Source organism: Chrysemys picta, chromosome 1 (assembly GCF_011386835.1).
Source record: "Chrysemys picta bellii isolate R12L10 chromosome 1, ASM1138683v2, whole genome shotgun sequence".
NCBI classification, from domain to species: domain Eukaryota; kingdom Metazoa; phylum Chordata; order Testudines; family Emydidae; genus Chrysemys; species Chrysemys picta.
The window spans coordinates 182806662-182830140 of NC_088791.1; the positions used below are offsets into that span (position 1 = coordinate 182806662).

At 42.4% G+C, this 23479-nt stretch overlaps 1 long non-coding RNA gene across 1 annotated transcript in view; it reads right to left on the bottom strand.

Moving 5' to 3' along the window:
• Positions 1 to 23479, bottom strand: part of LOC135983910 (uncharacterized) — a 119892-nt gene that overhangs the window by 13628 nt on the left and 82785 nt on the right. The window lies entirely within an intron of this gene.

The following is a 23479-nucleotide window of genomic DNA, read 5'->3' on the forward strand; positions in this document are numbered from 1 at the left end:
GACTAGTGAGTAGGAATAGGGAGGGGATTTTTACCTCTGTATACAGCATTGGTGAGATACACTGCATACAGTGCTGGTTTCCATATTTTAAAGAGGATGATGAAAAAATGGAGAGGGTGAAGAAAAAAACCATGTCACATATTGATACTGGCCCTTTAAGAAAGAACAGGGCCAGTGCACCTGTGCCAGGTCAGCTGACCCTAACTATGCTATAAAGATAAATTATTTGGGGCCTTCTGGGGGAGGCTGGGTGAAGCAATCTGGAAAGTCCATCAGGAAAGGGGCAGAAAGTAGATATGTAGGTCCACTTCAAAAAAGAACTACATTAATGCAAAGTAGCTAACTTTCAGTTTGTACCCACAACATCCACATGGGAGAGTTACAGCACAGCACTTTGGTGCGCACTTCTGTTCACACCCCTGTAGTCTGAACTGAGGGACAGTGTAGGCAAGCCCTTAAATTATATTAATCTAAGACCTGAAGATCAGTTTGAATTTGAACAGGACACCAATTCATAAGTACAAGGAATAGAATATCACACAAAGTCAAGTTTTGACCCTCTAGAGTAAGTATTTTTTTCAATTATATTGACCATACCATATTTATTTTGAAAAGTGCTTGTGTCACTTTCAGAAAGGCATGATGGTTTCTGATGAAAATCTTAAATTGAAGAAGGATTACCTGAGCTGAGCCAGATGATCTAAGTGGTCTGAGTCAGTGGTCATAACACCACAAGTCTTGCTGGTAGATTGATGATTTACTCTTTTTGGAATGTAGAGGTAGAAAAGGAAAACTATCAGAAGTGATTGAAGCAACTGATACATAGGACAAAAGGGCAAAAAATAACCTACTAGGACTGCTTTTCACTCAAACATGTTTCTACAATATCTAGTACTATTTGAAGCAGATGGAAAGAACAGGTTAAGGTTAAAGAAACACAGCTTGAAGCTCAAGGGAGATTAAGGAAGTAAGAGAGAATTCCAAGCCTTGCTTAAGAAGAGGTGGGGAAATGCTACACTGATTTTCACCTTTGAAATCATGGCACTGAACCTGGTTCCTAGAGACTATCATATTGTCTAGAAATGGGCGACAAGGGATGGATCACTTGATAATTACCTGTTCTGTTCATTCCCTCTGGGGCACATGGCATTGGCCACTGTCGGAAGACAGGATACTGGCTAAATGGACCTTTGGTCTGACCCAGAATGGCTGTTCTTATGGTTTTTTTTTTTTTAATGGAGATATCCTATCTCCTAGAACTGGAAGGGACCTTGAAAGGTCATTGAGTCCAGCCCCCTGCCTTCACTAGCAGGACCAAGTACTGATTTTGCCCCAGTTTCCCAAGTGGCCCCCTCAAGGATTGAACTCACAACCCTGGGTTTAGCAGGCCAATGCTCAAACCACTGAGCTATCCCTCCCCCCCCCATGTTCTTAAATGTGAAACCATTAAAATATCTGCATTTACTTCTACTTATTATAGTGGTATTCTTCAGATATTTGTCTAGGTCTAGGTTTGATAAGATTACCTACCATTAAAATATCTGCGTTTACTTCTACTTATTATAGTGTAGGTAATCTTATCAAACCTAGACCTAGACAAATATCTAAAGAATATCAGTCAAGCAGTAGCTAAATAACTAACAACTATTCTGTCACTTATTACTGCTGTGCAACCCCCTTGAAGTCGATGAGATATGACTTCCTGGGATTGCATGGGTGTAACTAATGATAGAATTGGAAAGATTATCATTACATTGTATAATTTCCAAATATCTTAGGCTAGGTCTACACTACGGGGGGGTCAATCTAAGATACGCAACTTCAGCTATGTGACTAGCGTAGCTGAAGTTGCATATTTTAGGTCGACTTACCTGGCTGTGAGGACGGCGGCGAGTCGACCGCTGCAACTCCGCCGTCGACTCCGCTTCTGCCTCTTGCCACGGTGGATTTCCGGAGTCGACGGCAAAGCAATCAGGGATCGATTTTATCGCATCTTCACTAGACGTGATAAGTCGATCCCCAATAGATTGATTGCTACCCGCCGATCCGGCGGGTAGTGAAGATGTGCCCTTAGTGTGTCAGCAAAGCACTATGAAAGAGACATTAATGGGCTTGGCTTATGCTACGGGGTTACTGCAGCATAGCTATGGCACCACAGCTATGCTACTGTAACCCCATAGCGTAGATGTACACTACAGCAATGGAAGAGATTATTTTGTCACTGTAGCCATTTCACCCCTCTGAGCAACGGTCAGTAAGTCAATGGAAGAATGCTTCCATCACCTTCACCACACCTACACCAGATGCTTAGCTTGGCATAGCTGCAGCACTCAAGGTTATGGATTTTTCACACCCTGAACACCATAGGTAGGTTTAATGTACAGACCAGGCCTAAGATTGTTAGCTGTAAACTAGAGAGGGACCTGAGCTGCAAAATTTGGTTCTGGATTCTGAACCACCCAAAACTCTGAATTTTTAATCAGGGTTTATTATTATTACTATCTGTGCTCCAACGACACCCATCTGAGATGGGGTGACCACTGTGTTAGATACTGTCATAAGGCATAAGAAGAAACAGTCCCTGCCCCAAAGAGCTTTCAATATAGTCAGTAGATAAGACAGACAAAATGTACGAGAAATATTACCTCCATTTTACAGAAGAGGAACTAAGGTACAGACAGACTGAATTTGAGAAGTGATGTCTGAACTAAAAGAAAGAAGGCTGGTCTTGTGGTCAAGGCACTGGTATGGAACTCTAAAGGTCTGCATTCAATCTCAGGCTGTGCAACAGACTTCATATTTAATTGTCACAGGGGTTGGCTCTCTCAGCCTACCTGTGGCAAACTCTTGTAAAGGAGAATGAACCAACTCAGACACTCCCCCCTCCTGGTAGTAATAAAATCCCTAGGTGGCTGGTTGGCAGCAAATGAGCCCCGATAAAGGATTAACAGGACTCAGTTGAAGTGGTGGCTCCTAGAGACAGGAAGCTCCCGGGGAGAGGAGTTCTCAGGAGAGCTCACCAGAGCAAGGGAGGTGATAGAAAGAACAGCCTGTCAGGAACTACATACTGCCCCAGAGAAGATTTGCAGTTGACAGATGTCTGCAGACCCATGACTAGGGTTGCCAGTTTTGGTTGGATGTATACCCTGAGGTTTCATCATTCACATGACATAAACTTTAATTAAAGACTAATCTTTAATTTTTTCTGGAGACTCCAGGACAATCCTTGAGGGTTGGCAATCCTATGACTCTGGGAAAGGATTCTCACCAGCTAGTGGAAAGAGGCCTGACACCAACCTGTTGGAGGGATTGGTGGACCATGGTGGGATGAATTTGGCATTGGCACCCTGACAGCAGGATTATCTGGCTATGTAGACTCTCTCCTCAGGCCCTATGCTACCAGCACTCCCAGCTACCTTCGAGACACCACTGATTTCCTGAGGAAACTACAATCCTTTGATGATCTTCCAGAAAACACCATCCTAGCCACTATGGATGTAGAAGCCCTCTACTCCAACATTCCACACAAAGATGGACTACAAGCCATCAGGAATAGCATCCCCGATACCATCATGGCAAACCTGGTGGCTGAATTTTGTGACTTTATCCTCACCCAGAACTATTTCAGATTTGGGGACAATTTATACCTTCAAGTCAGAAGGACTGCTATGTGTACCCTCATGGCCCCTCAATATGCCAACATTTTTATGGCTGACTTAGAACAACGCTTCCTCAGCTTTCCTCCCCTTATGCCCCCACTCTTCTTGCGCTACATTGATGACATCTTCATCATCTGGACCCATGGGAAGGAGGTCCTTGAGGAATTCCACCAAGATTTCAACAATTTCCACCCTACCATCAACCTCAGTCTGCACCAGTCCACACAAGAGGTCCACTTCCTAGACACTACAGTGCTAATAAGTGATGGTGACATAAACACCACCCTATACCGGAAACCTACTGACCGCTTGTCATAGGTTTCACTCCCACTCTGAACTTTAAGGATGGTTAGAAGAGCTGAGAGGCGGTGGGGTGATCCCGTACTGCCACCCAAGCTTTCTGAAGGCTGTCATCTGCTTCCTGCTCAGCCTGGAACTGTTCCCTTGATGCTGGAGACATCAGTTCCTCTTTGGGCTGTGGACTTGGGCTTGGTCCCTCTGGAAGCGATGCAGGTGCTGGGGTTGTTTCCATTGACTGTGAACTGCTCTCCGCTGGTGCACTATGTGGTATGTCAGGCTCTGGCTGAGTCTCTTGGGTAGGATTACCTTCTGCTTTTGCCAGTTCAGGCTCGCTGTCGTCCTCTGGCGTTGGAATCATTGTAAGCGCTGTACTCAGTGCTGGCAATGGTTCTTGTGCTGGTTGCTTTGCCAGGTCCGGTTCTGGGACTGGATTCACTACAGCTATAGCATTCGTGGGTAGAAGATCCAGTTCCATCACCTCTGTCTGGGTCTCTGATAACACAGACGGAGCCCTGGTGGAAGGTTCAGGAATAGGGATAGGTGTGAATGCTTACTTAGCCTGGCTGCGGGTGACCATTCCCACCCTCTTGGCTAGCTTCACATGGTTGGCCAAATCTTCCCCCAGTAGCATGGGGATAGGGTAATTGTCATAGACTGCAAAAGTCCACATTCCTGACCAGCCCTTGTACAGGACAGGCAACTTGGCTGTAGGCAAGGTTAAAGAGTGTGACATGAAGGGTTGAATTGTCACTGGAGCCTCTGGATTGATGAGTTTGGGGTCCACTAGGGATTGATGAATAGTTGACACTTGTGCTTCAGTGTCCCTCCACGCGATAACCTTCTTTCCGCACACTCTCAAGGTTTCCCTTCGCTCCGAGGGTATTTGAGAGGCATCTGGGCCTGGGGATCTTGGGTGTGCTTGTGGTGTAATGAACTGTACTCGGTTGGGGTTCTTGGGACAGTGGGCCTTTATATGTCCCAGTTCATTACATTTAAAACATCGCCCTGCTGAGGTATCACCGGGGCGAGGTGGGTTGCTGAAGACTAGTGTGATGGGACGATAAGGGGTTTGGGTTTTACCTTGGGATGTAGGTGGGGCCTTGGGCTGCCCCCGGTGGTAGGGTGTGGTTTGAGGGTTCCCCTTGTGATCTTCGCTCATACTGCAACCTGGGTTGTTCCTCTCTGCTCCCTCCACCCGTTTTGTGTCGATTTTCCCCACCTCGCTGGCAGCCTGGGACTGCTCGTATTTATCAGTGTAAGAAGCAAGACTTCGAACTGAGTCCATGTTCTTATCCCATAACCACTGTTTAATATGATCCTTGGTCATATTCATGAATTGTTCCTGAGTCATCAAATCAATCATTCCTTCAAAGATAGTTACACTCTGCCGTCGACTCATTTCTTTAACAGATCCTTTATCTGGTATGCATAAGCCATATTACTTAGTCCAAGCCCTCTTTGAAGGGTTCCAAATTTGACTCTGTACGTGTCAGGTGTAACTTGAAATTGCGTTAAAACCAAATCCTTAAATTTACCATAGTCATAAACCTCCCCAATAGGTATTTGGTTGTATACATCCAGAGCTCTTCCAGTCAATTTTGCTACCAATGTGATCATCTTTTGTTCTTCAGGAATGGTATGGAGAGTGCATAGTCTCTCAAAGGTGAGGAAATATTCAGCAATATCACGGGATTCATCATATTGTGGACATAGTCGCTCCCATCCGTGGATTTTTGAAGGAGGATTGTTAGGATTATTTGGTATATTCTGCTGCATCCTTGATAACTCCAGTGCATGCTTCTGGGACTCCCTTTGGATCTCCATAGCCCTGTGGTGGTCAGCCTCTTCCTTGGCCCTTTCTGATTCGATCCTTGCCTTTTCAATTTCGAAAACTCTTTCATGGGCAGTTGCCTCTGCCTCCCTTTTTGCTTTTTCTTCAGCCTCAAATCTGGCCATCTGTCGGTCATGTTCCTTTTTGTTCTCCTCAGCCTGGAATTTGGCTAATTCTAGGTCCTGTTGCATAGTTTTTTCCCCCTTGCCTGACATTTTCCCCCTGGCCTACCTTAGTTATCTTTGTTTGAGAAGGGAAAAAAACAGCTTGTAATTCTTTTGTGAATGTAACTTGAATCTCAGTAAGAAGTAACAAGTAAAACCAGTTTTGTAACTTGTTTGGCAATAGGTTAATTATATTCCAGCTATGCCCAGCTGGATGCCAATTCTCACAGAGCCCTATTAGAAAAACTTTATCTGTTTGCCTTCAGGGTATTTCTCCTTCACTGCTTCCCCAGCATCTCAAAGGAGGGGGGGAAAATCTGGCTTTTTGGTTCCTTTAAAATCTCCCACCACTGCTCACCATGTCATAGGTTTCATCTCCACTCTGAACTTTAGAGTACAGATATGGGGACCTGCATGTGAAGCCCTAAGCTCAATTACCAACTTAGATCTGGTCTTGCTGCCACCACTCCCAAGTTCTAACTCCTTTCCCTGGGTAGTCTTGAGAGACTTCTTCACCAATTTCCTGGTGAACACCGATCCAAACCCTTGGATTTTAACACAAGGAGAATTTAACAATCCCCCCTCCTTTCCCCCACCAATTCCTGGTGAGTCCAGACCCAATCCCCTTGGATCTTAAAAACAGGGAAAAATCAATCAGGTTCTTAAAAAGAAGGCTTTTAATTAAAGAAAAGAAAGGTGAAAGACAAACCTCTGGAAGAGATTAGCATACCAGCTACTCTCACAGACAACAGATTCCAAACACAGAGGATGTTCCCCTGGGCAAAACTTAATTACACAAAGAATAACCAATTTGATTATTCCCCTAATGCACAAGACAAGTTACAAAAAGAAAATAAACAAAACCTATTTATTCCTTTTCTAATACTCACTACTCTGATAAGAGCTGATTCCTTGATCTTTTCCACTCCGGCCAAAATTGAAACTGACCCAGACAAAGGGAACTTCCCTCCTTCCTTTTGAAACATTTTGTCCCCCCATTGGTTCCTCTGGTCAGGTGTCAGCTAGGCTAGGTGAACTTCTTAACCTGTTTATGACATCGCTATACTTATCTACATGCCTCCAGCTTTCATCCAGACCACATCACATGATCCATTGCTGAAAGCCAAGCTCTAAGATACAACTGCATTTGCTCTGAACCCTCAGACAGAAACAAACATCTACAGAATCTCTATCAAGCGTTCTTAAAACTGCAATACCCACCTGCTGAAGTGAAGAAACAGATTGACACAGCCTAAAGAAGTCACCTACTACAAGACAGGCCCAACAAAGAAAGTAACAGAACGCCACTAGGCGTCACCTACAGCCCCCAACTAAAACCTCTCCAGCGCATCATCAAGGATCTACAACCTATCCCAAAGGATGATCCCTCACTCTCACAGACCTTGGGAGACAGGCCACTCCTCACTTACAGACAGCCCCCCAACCTGAAGCAAATACTCATCAGCAACCACACACCACACAACAAAAACACCAACCCAGGAACCAAACCCTGCTACAAACTCCAGAGCCAACTCTGTCCACATATCTATTCAAGGGACATCATCATAGGAGCTAACCACATCAGCCACACCATCCAGCTCATTTACCTTCACATCTACCAATGTGATATATGCCATCATGTGCCAGCAATGCCCCTCTGCCATGTACATTGGCCAAACCGGACAATCTCTATGCAAAAGAATAAATGGACACTAATCTGACATCAGTAATCATAACATTCAAAAACCAGTAGGAGAACACTTCAATCTCTCTGGTCACTCAATAACAGACCTTAAAGTGGCAATTCTTCAACAAAAAAACTTCAAAAACAGACTCCAACGTGAAGCTGCGGAACTGGAATTAATTTGCAAACTAGATACCATCAGATTAGGCCTGAATAAAAACTGGGAGTGGTTGGGTCACTACAAAACCTAACTTAATTTCCCCAATACTAATTTCTCCCTACTGTTACTCACACCTTTTTGTCAACTGTCTGTAATGGGCCACTCTCTTACCACTTTAAAAGTTATTTTTCCTCCTTGGTATCCTGCTGTTAATTGTTTTATCTCGTTAGACTGACCTAACACTTGGTAAAGCAACCCCCATCCTTTCATGTATTTAGACCTGCTCCTGTATCTTTTACTTCATACATTTTTTACTTCATATATCTAGCCCATGAAAGCTTATGCCCAAATAAATCTGTTAGTCTCTAAGGTGCCACAAGAACTCCTCACTTTTTTCCCCCACTCAGTTTCCCAAGAACTGAGTTTGGCTCCAGACTTTGTTACTCGGGTATTTTTATTTGTCATATAGCAACACTATGGTGAGTTGATCAGACTCAAACATAGGGGAGTATGGATGCAGTGTACATCACAGCTCCAAAGTTACACGGAAACCCTTTCCATTTATACACATTAATCTCATTGTATTTATAATACATTGCATTACACATTTTTGGATTTGATTGGTTACTTGCAAGTAGAGCCGGCTCCAGGAACCAGCCGAGCAAGCTGGTGCTTGGGGCGGCAGCTAGTAGGAGGCGGCATTCTGCCCAATCCTAGGGCAGCACGGCCATTTTTTTTGTTGTTGTTCCGTTCCGGCCGCCCTGTAGGGGGCAGCCCACGTCCTTCACTCCCAGCCGACTGGAGCGGTGCGGAGCACTCCCTGCAGGGGCAATGGCGGGAGGGTCCGCATGGCAGCGCCCCGCTGAAGCCCTGGCTGCCCCCCTTTTCTCTCTCCCCCCGCTCCCTCCCCCTTTCCCCGCTAGCCGGGGCATATCTACAGGGCAGGGAGTCCCCCTGCATCCTGGCTCTGGCCACGCCGCACGGTTTTTTGGTTTTGTTTTTTTTTGCTTTGCTGTTCTGGCTGCCGCTTTTTTTTTTTTAATTGCTTGGGGCGGCCAGAAAGCCAGAGCCAGCCCTGTTTGCAGGAACCAATCCCTCTGCAGCATGCTCTGTCCATGCATTGTCCATGCTCTACCTACTATTTATCTCATCTCTACATTCCTAATTTATTTTATCCATGTTTGTCTCATTTGTAGTAAATGGTTCCCTGAGTGTTCTCCCTCCTATCTTTACTGGCTCAGACATTGCCATTTTAGGCTACGGCCATATTTACTCATCTTACTTAGCACAAATGTTCTGTTTTCAGCCTGACAGTTCATGTACCTCCCTAATCCCATCTCCCAAGAATGAGGCCTTACTCATGCCCCCAGTGTTTAATTATTCATCTCAAGCATTGCCTTTGTTGTTCTTTTTTCTATTAGCATTAATTTCATGTACACTATACCTACCTACACAACTATGAAACATTTGGCCAGTAGGGAGTGCTATAGGGCAGGTACACTCTGTGACAGTGACCTTAGACAGGTCACAGTCTCTCAATACTTCAGTTCCTCATCTTAGAGATACTTCCTTTGTCTGCTTACATGGTAAACTCTCTGGGATACATACTGTATATGTGTACAGCACCTAGCACAATGGGGTCCTGGTCTTGGTTGGAGTCTGTAGACACTACTTCAATGCAAATAGCTAATATTAACACAGGTGGACATATGTACAATGGATAAAGACATACTATAAACCAATTGCTGACTGAATTCTAAAATACTGTTATTAAACAGGAAAGCATGAAATATTTATTGCAGTTATATAGCTACAGTGACACACACATTACTTTACACACAATTCTGATACAGGTTCTCTCTATACCTCTGTCTAGTCCAGATGAGACCAAAAGGGTCATACACATCTACACATTTAGTATGAGCACACTATTTTTTCCTGCTACTTTAGGTTCTTCTCCTCTGAAGGCTATGTTTAAAATTATCTTCCTCTTGGTAGAGTGGCAGCTGAACATTAGACTTCTGTGATCTCACAGATCTTGCATGAAATGCTCTTGTACCAAGACACTTCTAGAGTTCCGATCCTCACTCCAAAGATGGATATGTTACTTATGTGATGCCTACACTCAGCCAAACTGGGGAGCAAATGACCCAGTGCTATTGCTAACATAGGATTCATTGGCTCTAGCACAAAAGGGTTATCTCCAGAAGGACTGTCGCAGTCAATTGCCCTTTTAATCTATTAGGATTCTCCCAATACTAGTGAAAACCTAATACTAATTTTTAATGGCCTCTGGAGGCCAAGTTAATTTAAAAATTCATGTTTGCTACTGAACACTTAAACATCATGAGTCTTTTTAGAAAACTTCATATGTTCACAGGGCATTTATTGCAATAATACCCACAATTCCATGTAAAAGATCCAGATGCTAATTCAATTTTCACAGTCAATTACTTACCACTAATTAACTTTTGTATTGACCTCTACTTTCTTAATCTCAGCTAAATTAGTTATATTATATAAAAGCCAATGTGGGGCATTATATAGATAGGGAAAAGATATGGCTAGGACAACAAAATGCCTGAATTTCTTTAAACTATTCCAACAAAATGTTGGCAATGCAACATCCAGACTTGACCAAGAATAACTCCCCTACAAACTTCCATTCATGTAATAGGCATTTGATTTTCATGCTCCATGGAAATACCCTTGAATGTAACTACAGAGACAGAAGGAAACAGCAGGATTTGAACAGTGTACTAATCAATATTCATTGTTTGTTTCTCTTACACATTTGTAAATCCATCTCATAATCTGTAACTTTTTTACTTTTATCCCTTGTTACTTTCAAGGCATTGTTTCCCCTAATAATACAAACACTTTAATAAAAAGCACTGGAGACCTTAAAATGTAAGCTTGTAAAAATACTAGGACCCCTATTGCATTTACTGGCATGAAAAACAAGAAATGGTAAGCCAGCACTTTCTAATTGTTTCTCTTGCTGCTAACTCAGGGACATGGCTCCCACTGTTTAGTCACAGCGGTTCTTTTACATATGTTTGGTGCAAGCAAAGCCAAGAACAAGCAAAATAATCCCAAATATTAGCCCTGGCTATTTTATTATTGAAGAAAGAAAAATAAAACATTTAAATAAAACAGCATAAATGACTGAACACAAATGATAAACTCATTATTTCTATTACTCTCTCTTCTGCATGTTTCTTGGTGGAGAGCTTCTAACCGAGCTGATACCTCTGAGAGCGACTAACCCCCGGGGACACTTTCTTCTTTGCAAATTCAGACCAAAATTGATTTGCCCAAATTGAGAATTCAGTTTTAGTATCACATCGATATTTAAAGTGGTTTATGCATGGGAAAAATACATTTGTTTAGGTTAAGTGAAACCTGTCTAGTTATTAATAATCTAAACAGTTTATAATTGATTAAAATAAGCATTCTTAACTAAATCCTATGAAACTGAAAATATTTAAATTAATTACTTAGAAGAAGCCATTTAGAGACCTCTCTTAATGCAGGCCAATACCAAATATTAAAAATCGTAAATCCAATTAAATCCCACGATTTCTCTGTTTACCTATGGTTAGTCCCTGTCCCCTCTCTAGGAATACATGGTCTAACTGTCTGGTGATTAACAGGGGAAACAGCTAATCATTTAAGTTACAACAGCATTTTCATATCTCAATAAAATCATTACAAGAGTTTAAATCTAATCTCTCGGCAGCATCTTAGTTAACTTTCTCTCACCAATCCATTTTTAAGTTTTGAGAAGGTTGGTGATTTCTTGGGCCTTCTCTGTCTATCTCTGGCTGTTTTCATGTAGAGAGGGACAGGGTGAGTTGTGGTGTGCTTGCTGTCTAAGCAAAGGAGCAGGGTGCGTGGTTGAGGGTGGATGTGCTCACTTAAAAGTCTTTTATACCTTTCTTCCTATTTTCATGAAATTATAGGAAAATACACCTCCTTTAGGCTTGTTTATATTCAAGTTGGTTGCTGTCATTCTTTCACTGGCTCCGTGCCTTGGTGGTCATCTGTAGAAGCATCTTTATCTTATGAAAAATTTCTTTAATTGTTTTTGTTCTTCTAGCAGGAAAGGATCAGAACTTTCAAAACTAGTTTTAACTTTCTTTTTATTCAGCCTATTCTCAGAGATATTCTTTCAATTTTGATAGCATGACAGGAAATGAAATTCAGTTTTCAAGAAGTCCAAACACTAATGTTGTTCTTATACATTTTTTTAGTTCTCAAAAGTTTTTTAAGCTAAAGATTTTTGTAGCCCATAGAGAGCTAGCTTTAGCATTTATTTTATTCAGCAGTAATGCAAAGAACCTACAGGCCTGTATCCTGTAAGACATCGGCTTCAGCAGTCAGGATAAGGCTTGAGGCCTATGAACTTTGGCATAGATAAATGGCCTAAACAGTCACATCTAAGTTTTGGGGAACTGGGAATAGAGTATTTAAGGGGGAAGTCTGTCCATAATACACCAACCAACCACAGGAACATGAGCTAACACCAGATTTTGGATATTTTATGATGGGAACATCTGCAGATGTCTGACCACAAGAGAGCCATAGCAATGAATTGACGTATATGATAATACATTGAGATCATTAATATACCAACCTATAGAAGAAAGACACCTGAACAGTAGTATGAGAAGAAAATACAAATAAGGAAGAGGGGAGAAACCCCTAATGAATATGCATTAAACCTAGTGGCATCAGCATAATATATTATAAAAATTGTATATTGATATAGGGGGAGGAGAGAGAGAGATGTAACCCTTTGGAGGTGCCAGAATGATGAGTGTGACACTCTGCATCCCATATTCATAATAATGGTATGATTATCATGTAATTATGACATAATCATGATGCACCTTGTACAGAATGTGTCATGTGAGGTGTCATTGGAAAAGTTCTGATTTGCTGAATACAGTTATCCAATTTGTATGTCTGTATCATTTTTGTATATGGAGTTATGAATATTGACTATGTATCTGTATTTCTAATACAGGTAGAACCTGGTGACAACCACTAGGCAAGATGCTTCCAGTCTAGACAGCTGATTGTGAAGGGGGCTATTCAAGGTAATGGGCCATTAAGGAAAACAATAGGCCTTAGGAGAAGCTTATCCCACACCTGGGAATGCTTCAGACAGCATATGAATAATGGCTGCTCTGACTCAGCAAGGCATGCAAGGGCATGTGACCAGATCATATGATAGTGAACTCCATTTTGGTACCTGTATTTTTCCACAAACTGGGATGGAAACCTGGCTTGAAACAAAGGGGTTCTCACCAGCTGGAGAGACTATAAAAGATGGAGAGTGACATCATCTCTTAGCATCACTCCCCACACAAGAGAACACCTGAAAACACCTGAGGAACAAAGACTGAACTGGGGGAAGTGCTGGTCCCAGGCTAAAGGGTTTTCTAGCCTGTGTATGGAAACTTGGTGGACTGCTTGAATCATCAGTCAGGGTGATGTATTGCTGATTCAAATCCTATCTAGTATATTAGGCTTAGTTTGCATTTTTGTTTAATTTCCTAGGTGATCTGTTTGCTATCACTTATAATCATTTAAAATTTATCTTTCTGTAGTTAATAAACTTGTTTTATCTTAATCGGTGGATTTTTGAATGAAGTGTCTGGGAAAATCTCAGATCAGTTAACAAGGGCTGGTGTGCATTGTCCTTTCCACATCGAGGGAAGGGAGAACTGGGTAATGAATTCATTCTGGTCAGGTTTTTGGCCAGGGCAGGATGGTACAGCTCTGGGGTCCTAAACTGGGGATATTTTGGCTCTAGATTCTCTATTGTTGGTTCATGCAGTGACCGGCTGCCTGTGTGAATGCTGGTGGGATTGTAGAACCAGGAGCGGTCTGCAGCTTGTCAAAGCAGCACAGTGTGAGGGGGAAGCCAGATTGGTAAATCAGAGAGCTCAGTGGTACCCCAGTTCCAGATTGCACCCCAGCGGGGATTCATCACATTGAGGAAGGTGATGATGATGAGGAAGAAAATGGCTAACATTTCAGGTTGTTCAGCAAGGGATGGTGTGAATATATGATGTTCAAATGTACATTCTGTATTATCTCCATCTACCTTCTGAGTTAGAGTGTCTGTGACTTTGCTAAATGTAGTACTGTAATAAATTATTACAAATACACGAGGATTTGTAAAGTGAGAGTGTTGCAATTGTGCACATTGGAGTTCCCTTCTAAGCAGTAATTTTAATAATACTGAGTCTGATCTTGGCACAAGAACCTGTCAAACTTCAGAGTGATAACTGGGAATTCTTAAGTAATCAGTATAATTAATACACTATTCATAGATTGATCTACACGTTTAGAAAGTTATTTAATTTTAAGTTGTTGATTCTACATGAAAATCTTTGGAAAGCTGATTTTTGTTTTCTTCCTGAGTTGGGTGAGAGTTTGCTTGTGCACTGGCAGTAATAAATTCCCCCTTAATATAAATATTCTATTCTTAAATGGATTCTTACACTAGTTTAGAAAGATGATTAGAGTTCTCATTGGTACTCAAAACATTTTAACATTTACATAGCAATGATATAAGGAGACTTGCATTTAGATAAAATTTGCTAGTATGCATTTCACGCGGCTTTTGTCATTTTAAAATTTAAGACAAAATTTAACACACTTCCAACTACATGTTCTCCTTTAAAGTTTAAGAGCACAAGCAGGTTTTCTTGCAAGAGTGTATGGGTTGGGAAAGCCCACTTTACCAAGATTTATTGCTCTGATAACACACTGTAGAGTCACAATCGTGTAGCTATGGCCCAGCATGCCATGTGTAATTAAAGGGAGACCTCATTTCTTGGAGGATAGCATTAGGGAGGTAAACAGATTAGGCTGAAAACAAAACATTTGTGCTAAATAAGATAAGTAAATAGGTCAGTAGGCTAAAAGACAATGTCTGAGCCACTTAAATAAGAAGGAGAACACTCTGGGAAGCACTTACGAACAATAGCTAAGGTAAGTTGGGAATGTAAAGATGAAGTGAAGAGTAGGTCCAGCATGGACAATGCATGGACAGAGCATGATGCCCAGGGATTGATTCCTGCAAAGTAACCAAACCATTCCAATAATGTGTGATGCAATGTATAGTAAATACAATGTAATGTGTAAATACATATAAAGGAACAAAGTTTCCTGTGTAACTTTGGATGTGTGGTACTCCCTACAACCACCCCCTATATTTGAGTCTGATCCATTCAGCGTCATTTTGATGTATGTCAAATAAAGGAACCTGAGAGACAAAATCTAGAGTTGAACCGAGGTTTTTTGGATCCCAAAGAACTGGACAAGGTGTTCTGGATAAGCAAAGTGGAAAAAGGTCTTGGACGGAGACCCAACAAATCAGACCTCTCCTAAAACATGAATGTTTTACATGGTCTGTCTTCTTGATGCTTGCTTGTCATTGGGAGATGGACGCCGAAACCTTCTGGAATTTCTTTGTTTAACTTTAGTTAGTTATGTTACAAAATGTTAAACATATATATTGTTATATTGCCAAGCATCCTGGCTGCAACATACTTGTAGATACATCTTAACATTCAGTAAAGGTGTAAGCTTTTTGCCAGAAGCTGGGAATGGGAGACAAGGGGTGGATCACTTGATAATTACACTGCTCTACAGCCAAAATGCTTCTGAAATAAATGTAGTCAAACTTTACTAATTCTGGATCTCTGAGAACGAAAATGATGCTTAAAATTGTAGATTGGCTCTAGTTTTCAAGATATGCTATTGGGTCAGTATATACGACCCTTGACTTGGGAATGGCGGAGGATAAGTGAGTTATAAAGGGAAGGGATCTCAATTTAAACCAGAAATGACTAAAATACATCTTTGACTGGATCTATGAATAAATCTATGACTGGGTTTGGACAGTACTTGCTTTTTAGGCAAAACAATGAATGATGCAATCTGAAGCTGGTATTGCGTCATACATAATATGAATTGCATCATGTTATTCCTAGAAGTCATGGATGATGCAATCATAACGAAGCTTACATCACTCTGCTGGTTAAATTGCCCTATATCAGCTCTAGAAATCATACAGTGTTGTGATCTCTTATTTGTCAGTGTTTGATTTTGCAAAGGGACACATTTCTGTTTAGCCAAAGTGAGCAGAGATGCCTTGTACTTGTGTGAACAGTGCAGATAACTTCTGCTATGTTTGTGGTGAAGTGACTTTTGCATCACAAAAGCGCAGTATAACCACTATGGTTAAGAAAGCCTATCACCTTTATTTTGGCTGCAAAATTGGAGTTCAGGACCAGAGGTGGGCCCCCACACATATGCTGCAACACTTGTGCAACAAATCTTTGCCAGTGGTTGAACAGGAAAAGGAAATCTATGCCTTTTGCAGTGCCAATGATTTGGAGAGAGCCAACAGATCATACTAGCAATTGTTACTTCTGCATGGTGCCTCCAGTTGGGAAAGGTGTGTCAAAGAAGAAAAAGTGGACTGTGCATTATCCAAACATTCCATCAGCTATTCGCCCAGTACCCCACGGAGAAGGACTGCCGGTTCCTGATGCACCAGAATCATTCTCACTTGAGTCAGATGAGGAAGAGGAAGAGAATGAAACTTCTGGTCCTGAACCATCAATGTCACAGGACCCACATTTTCTCCCATCCTCCTCCTCTGAACCACACCTCATAACACAAGGTGAACTGAATGACCTTGTCAGGGATTTGGAACTCCCCAAGAGTAAGGCAGAGCTGTTGGGCTCCAGACTACAGCAGGGGAATCTCCTGGCAGGTGATGTTAGGGTTTCCATGTTCCATGACCATCAAAGGGATCTTGTCCCATTCTTCTTCATGGAAGGTGATCTTGTAGCCTGCAACAACATCGATGGTGTGATGGCAGCCCTCAACATTGTTCACGAGCCAGATGAGTGGAGACTGTTCATTGATTCATCGAAGACGAGTCTTAAAGCTGTTTTACTGCATAATGGCAATGTTTTGCCATCAATTCCAGTTGGTCATGCAGTCCATATGAAGGAAACCTATGACAACATGAAACAACTTTTGAGGTGCATAAACTATGACCAACATCAGTGGCAGCTTTGTGGCGATTTGAAGGTTGTTGCTCTCTTGCTTGGTCTGCAGACTGGATACACAAAGTACTGCTGTTTTCTCTGCGAATGGGATAGTCGTGCAAGAGATTCCCACTACATCAAGAAAGATTGGCCACTCCGACAGTCATTGGAGCCTGGGAGGAAAAGTGTTCAGCATCCACCACTTGTTGAATCAAGGAAGATTTTGTTACCACCCTTACATATCAAGCTGGGTCTGATGAAGAACTTTGTCAAGGCCATTGACAAAACACAAGCAGCTTTCAAGTACCTCCGTGGAAAATTTCCAAGGTTAAGTGAAGCTAAGATAAAGGAAGGTGTCTTTGTTGGTCCTCAGATTCATGAACTTCTTCGAGATGATGCATTCGACCATGCACTGCGTGGCAAGGAAAAGACAGCACGGAAAGCCTTCCAGTTAGTGGCAATAAATTTTCTCAGAAACAACAAGGCAGACAACTACAGGTTGTTGGTGGAAAACCTGCTCAAGGCATACAAAAGCCTTGGTTGCAACATGTCACTAAAGATACATTTTTTGCACTCTCATCTAGATTTTTTTCCACCGAACTGCGGAGCAGTGAGCGACGAGCACGGCGAGCGATTTCACCAGGACATTGCAACAATGGAGAAACACTATCAGGGCAAATGGAGCCCATCAGTGCTTGCAGACTATTGCTGGACAGTGACAAGAGATGCTCCATTTAATGAATACAAGAGACAAACCAAGAAGTGCCGAGTAGACGCTGAATAGGACTAAACTATGTACATAATAGTTTTTTGGCTTTTGTTTCATAATACATTTTATTTATATAACCCTTTTGCTGATTTTTAAAGTGTTACATAAACAGGACAGGTGAAATATTATCATGTAAAGCAACCAAACACACATGAAAAGACCTAGGTTTACAATTTATGACTAAAACACTACTATCTACACAATATACATAGACATAAAGTGTAAAAACTTAAATATCTTAGAAACAGTAGCCAATCAGTTGTTTTAATTGTCATATTTGAATTCAGCACATCAAAATACATAATAAATAGCACATCTTATCTCTGAAGCAGACGACTTCTCAAAAACTGTAGACCCGTATTACCTTTTCTGTTCATTCCCTCTGGGCACCTGGCATTGGCCACTGTCGGAACACTGGATAATGGGATAGATGGACCTTTGTTCTGATCCAGTATGGCCGTTCTTATGCAAACAAGTTTGCAATCTCCCCTATAGTGGGGCCACAGATCTAAAATATTTTCTCTGTAAAGTGGTACCTGAGCACTTTCAAAGTTAAAATTAAATAAAGTGTAATATCAGACAAGTAGTAGGGTTTCCTTTCCCTTCTTTACTCAAAAGGAGACAGTGATATTTCTTGCTTTTGTTTTTAAAATGAGTAAGACTAAAATATTAGGAGAAAGCAAGTTTGAAGTGCATTTTGTCTTTGTATGGAAGGTAGTGATGTTATTGGTCTTTCATAGCCCTAGTGGGAAGAAACCGATTCCATAATTTTGTCCCAGCCCCAAAGAAAGTACTGTCTTCTGCATTTATGGCATCAGAATCAGTGCTTTGCTTTGTGGAGTGCATTGGATGGGGAGGAAAGAAGGTTTTAGGCCATCCTATCACCATCTTGATTCCAGGCTATTGCAGGGACTGAAAAGGACTCCAGTGTAAAAATTAAACAACCCAAGATGCTGCTCTATGATATGGCAGCCTCCTATTTGCCACCTGTGGCTTGCAGCACACATCAGGATGGTCACAGCAGCAGGTAGTGAACCTGATCCCTCCCATCCCCTCCACGTTCTCCATGGCACAGCTTGTGGAGCAGTTTATGGCTGCCCAATACAGTGCCTGATCTGGGCAGGACCAGTGCTACCATTAAGGCAAACTAGGCGGTTGCCTATGGCGCCAAGATTTGGGGGCACAAAAAAGCGGTGCCCCCCATTTTTTTTTTACAGTGTTCCTATGCCCCCTCCCTGCGCGCGGTCGCCACTCCACTTCTCCCGCCTCCCAGGGTTGCAGCGCCAATCCGCTGTTTGGCACCGCAAGCCTGGGAGGGGAGGAGAATTAGAGCGGGGGTGGTGTGCTCGGGGAGGAGGCAGAGCAGAGGTGAGCTGGGGTGGGGACCTGCCGCACGGCTCTCCAGGCTGGGGGGATGGGGAGCTGCCGCGGGGGGTGCCTCAGGGCGGGGAGGGGGGGCAGGGAGCTGCCGCAGGGCTCAGGGGCGGGGGGAGCGCAAAACTTCCTTGCACCGGCCCTGGATCTGGGGATATTTCCCCCAAAGCCCTTTGTGGGCAGTGTACAGCCCCTCTATGACATCAGAATGGGGGATATAGGGACTGGAGCACGTGCATAATATCCTTCCCATGATTTTATCCTTGCAATAGTCAATTTCTTTGTTCCTGAGGAGCAGAGTTTGTGGGGAGTAGTTCAAGGTAAGCAGCTCATTGAAGTTGATAAATTTTCTTATACTGTATTTTATGGTTACAGTGAGACTAGTAATATCTGTAGGGATGTGAAATGCTGGGGACCTGTCAAAGATCCATAATTTTGGGTCAGGTGACAACCCCCCTACATTTGACATCTTTCTCAAGGTAGGACAGGTCAGCAATACTTTGCAAAGTTAGTTAAGGAATCTCTGATTATATTTTAAAGTATTAATTTCCCTGGTAAAATCCTTTATTCATTTAAAAATTCTATTTTTAGCTTTGGTTTCACTCTTATAACACAGCTGGATCCAGTAATATAACTTTCAAAAAGTTCAAGACTTAATTGAATATAAAACATTTCACAAATCAATAACAAAGTGATTGGGAACAAAAATTAATGCAACCATTTAATTAAAAGTTATGATGCTTTCAGTGCTTACTATGCTTTCATGTTTATTGATGTTTTGCCAGATCTTTTACACATCTATAATCATCAAGTTAGAAGAATAAGTAAAGAGAGCTCCCCCCCTGCCATTATTCCACTTAAAAAAAAAATCTAGGCTCTATCAACACTAAGCAAAAAGGTGTAGTAACAAGTTGATGGGTTGTGATGCCTTGAACTTGTCTGACACTTCAGGGTTTAAGCCAATCTCTGACTATTACAGATTATGAGGAAACGTCCGAGGGGGTGGGGACAGGGAGGAGAAGGAGGATGGGATTATCCCACATCTGGCTATTGATGAGTATCTTTCACCTTCCTCTGAAATATCTGGTTCTGGCCTCTGTCAGAGACCAGATACTGAGTTAGGTTCAGGTCTGTGGTCCATCTAAGTACCTAAAATAGAATCATAGATCCAGCATAACAATTCCTATTCAAACACTGCTTTTTAAATATTATTTATTAAATGAACAAGCAGTATTAAAATCAATTAAAAATGACATCTACATCCTTTGGTAAATTTCACCACTAGCCTAAAGGGCCTAAGTAGCAGACAGCTAACTGGTGTAGTGAACCCTCCACTGCTGGAAGGAAGGTCAGATATAATAATGGATACAAGGACAGAGGAATTTCTAGTAAGACTTTCTTAATGACAAGATTTGCATATAGATGTCGTATGACATGATCATGGGTTGGATTCTAATATCCATACTTGTGAGAGTCTGTGAAAACACTTGAGGAGTAGATTCATAGGATTTAAAGCTAAAAGGGACCATTATGATCTTCTAGTCTGACCTCCAGCCTTCATCAATCCTGGAGCTTCTGGTTGAGCTATAGCAGAGATTTTGTGGGGGAAAAAATTCAATCTTAATTTAAAGACTTCAAATGATTGAGAAACCATCACATCCCTAGATAGTAAAGTGCTACTCAGTGAGAATAAGAGTATCAGAGCCTGGCCCAATATTAAAGAGGAAGGATACAGAACCTTGCTATTTGTAAGATTATAATTCAAGCTGCACATAAAGGGGTTTCATTGATTATGGACTATGATAAATACAGAGGTGAGATTCCTCAAAGAATAATCAGAATTATTACTAGAAATTAAATATGGATTCCACTTTTAATCATTAGAAAGCTTATAAAAAACATACTCGGGACTGTCACAGGGCGATGACTCATTGGCGCAGCACCTCCTGCTAGTCGTCCAGGGAATTAGTTCACCAGCCTCCAGAGCAACCTCTGAAGGCCAGTGTCTCACCTTGCTGCTGGCCCCGGTGTCCCTCCTGGACCCTGATGCCCCTTCTCTTGGGTTTCTGCCCCCTGCAATACCCCGCAGTCTCGCTGGGACTCCCCTCCCCAGGGAACCCCCAACCTCCTATCCCCACCTTGCCTCAGTCTTTGGCTACTGCCAGTCACCGTCTAGCCCCCATTCACTGGGGCGGACTGCAGTATAATTGCCACTCATCATTGGCAAGGAGGGTTTGTACCTGCTGTCTCTGCCTACCCTGGGGCTGCCCCTCTGCAACCGCAGTACCTTTCTGGCCTTTATCAAGGCCTGCAGCCTGGGGAGTTTCCAGGCTGGAGCTCCCCAGCTCCTCTAGCCTTTCCCCAGCCCTGCTCCATTCAGGTACCCTGTTCAGCTCCCAAGCAGTCAGGCCGCAGCCAGCACATCCATTGCCCACGTTGCTTCTCGCCACCCCCATTGGCCCGGGACGACGAACTGCGGCCAGTGGGGGCCGCGATTGGCTGAACCTGCCACGTCAGCAGGTAAATAAAACTGGCCCGGCCCGCCAGGGTGCTTACCCTGGTGACCCGCATGCCAAATGTTGCCGACCCCTGCTCTACAGCTAGAGAGAGACTCTATCTGAGCTTCAGGCCCACAGCCTTTTATAGGGCCAGCTATGGCCTGATTGGGGCGTGGCCCCAGTTGAGCCTGTTTCCTCAATCAGCCTAGGTTTTTTTCTCTCAGCCCCACCCCTCTCCCAGGGCTGGCTGTAATCCTTTTAAAGCCGGAGCGGGTGACTACCCTGCTATAGGGATATTATCAAGTGGTTGGGGGTCAATGAGAACTTTTTTTAATGCGGGAATTTCTGAGACAATCCATTGTATATATATTACCTAAAATACACAAAATCATTGACTACCCCACCAGGGAGCCCTGTAGTAGACACTCATTCTTCCATACATGTTTTTAGAAAATAACCAATAATCCGGTTATTTTCTAACCAACTGGTTATTTTTAAGACAACTGGGGTATCATTTACCATAGCTTCTCAGTGGACTGTAGTATTACTGATATTCTTGATTAATGTTATTTGTTTACTTTGGGTGTAAGGAGTCTTTATGCCTAACTACTTCATGCTGATGGCATTAATGTGATTAATCTTTTTTAAAAAAATATAATAAGTACTGTGCTACTCCATATCTTGAATACCTAACTTAGTTCATCCAAATGATGCTGAATATAATGATTTCTGGTGTTTATCTTCAGAAAGAGGTACTGCTATGAGCTCCAGCATAGCACTTTCATGTTCTAATCTATTTAGGGATTATTTATAATAGAATTGTTTATCCTATATAATTATGTTTAAAACCTGTGTTTAAATAGTTCCATTATACAGAGGATTGTTTTAATATGGAAATCAGAATTTGATTTTGTGCATGTTGTAGCTGCACTGACTAGTATTATCTCTATAATAGTAGCAAGATAGCATGCGAGTTGGATTATGTGATTCACATGTTGAAATGTCCACATCCTTTATTACATGTGGAAGAGTTCACCAGCCTTTGACTCTAGACATTACTGAACAAACTGTGATTAGGAAGGATGTATAAAATCACCAGTTGTGAGGCATTTTATAGATTCTATTAAAAAAGAAACACCATTGATGGAGAGCTAATATTTTTAGATCAAATAGATGAGATAGAATTAACAGACTTAATCAAAGAGAGGCTTTCTGAATTTTTTATTTGAAAACTTTGTCACCTCCTAGATTGAAAGGTTTTAATTAGAAGGAAAATATTAAATTTATATGATGCCATAGTACTCATTTTATAGCAATAGTCCAATGCAAAATATATTTAACTAGATTCTTGACCTTTCTCAAATCCCCCTTGTGCTGCTCCAGAGACACAAAGCATATTTAAAGTTGTCTGTGAGGCAATGCATCAGTGCAATGACACCCCCTCTGGCCAAGTGTGGCACAACCCCTAGGGCTCACATAGCCTAGTGGGACTGTCAGTCTCTTCCTGGTGCCCGGGATTCTGAAAACCCTTTCTTCACTCCCATGTCCGTCAGGGGCTTAGTAGGGGAACCCAGGCCACTGGATTCCAGCTCCACTGGATTCCAGCTCAGGGCCCTCGAGCTCAATAAACAGGATCAGAATTCTACAACTCTGACAATGCCCTGAGATTCCCCTGGACCGCCGCAGGCTCTAAAGCCTATCGGTCAGTTTGTCACCTCCTGGGCTGTTGTCTTTGGGCAGCTCCTTAGTAGCTTGCTGGCAGGAGCTCTTTTCTCCAGCCTGCTCACTCCTCTGGTAGCCACCCCACCCTCTGCCTCTCAACTCTTTTATCCTCCCAGCTGCTGTTAAGCTTCCAATCAGCAGTGGCTGGCAGTGCCTGTATTAGCCTGTTGGTCACTGGGCCAACATGGGGTACATATACCCCATGACATTGCCTAAAAGCGGAAGCTGAGGATTC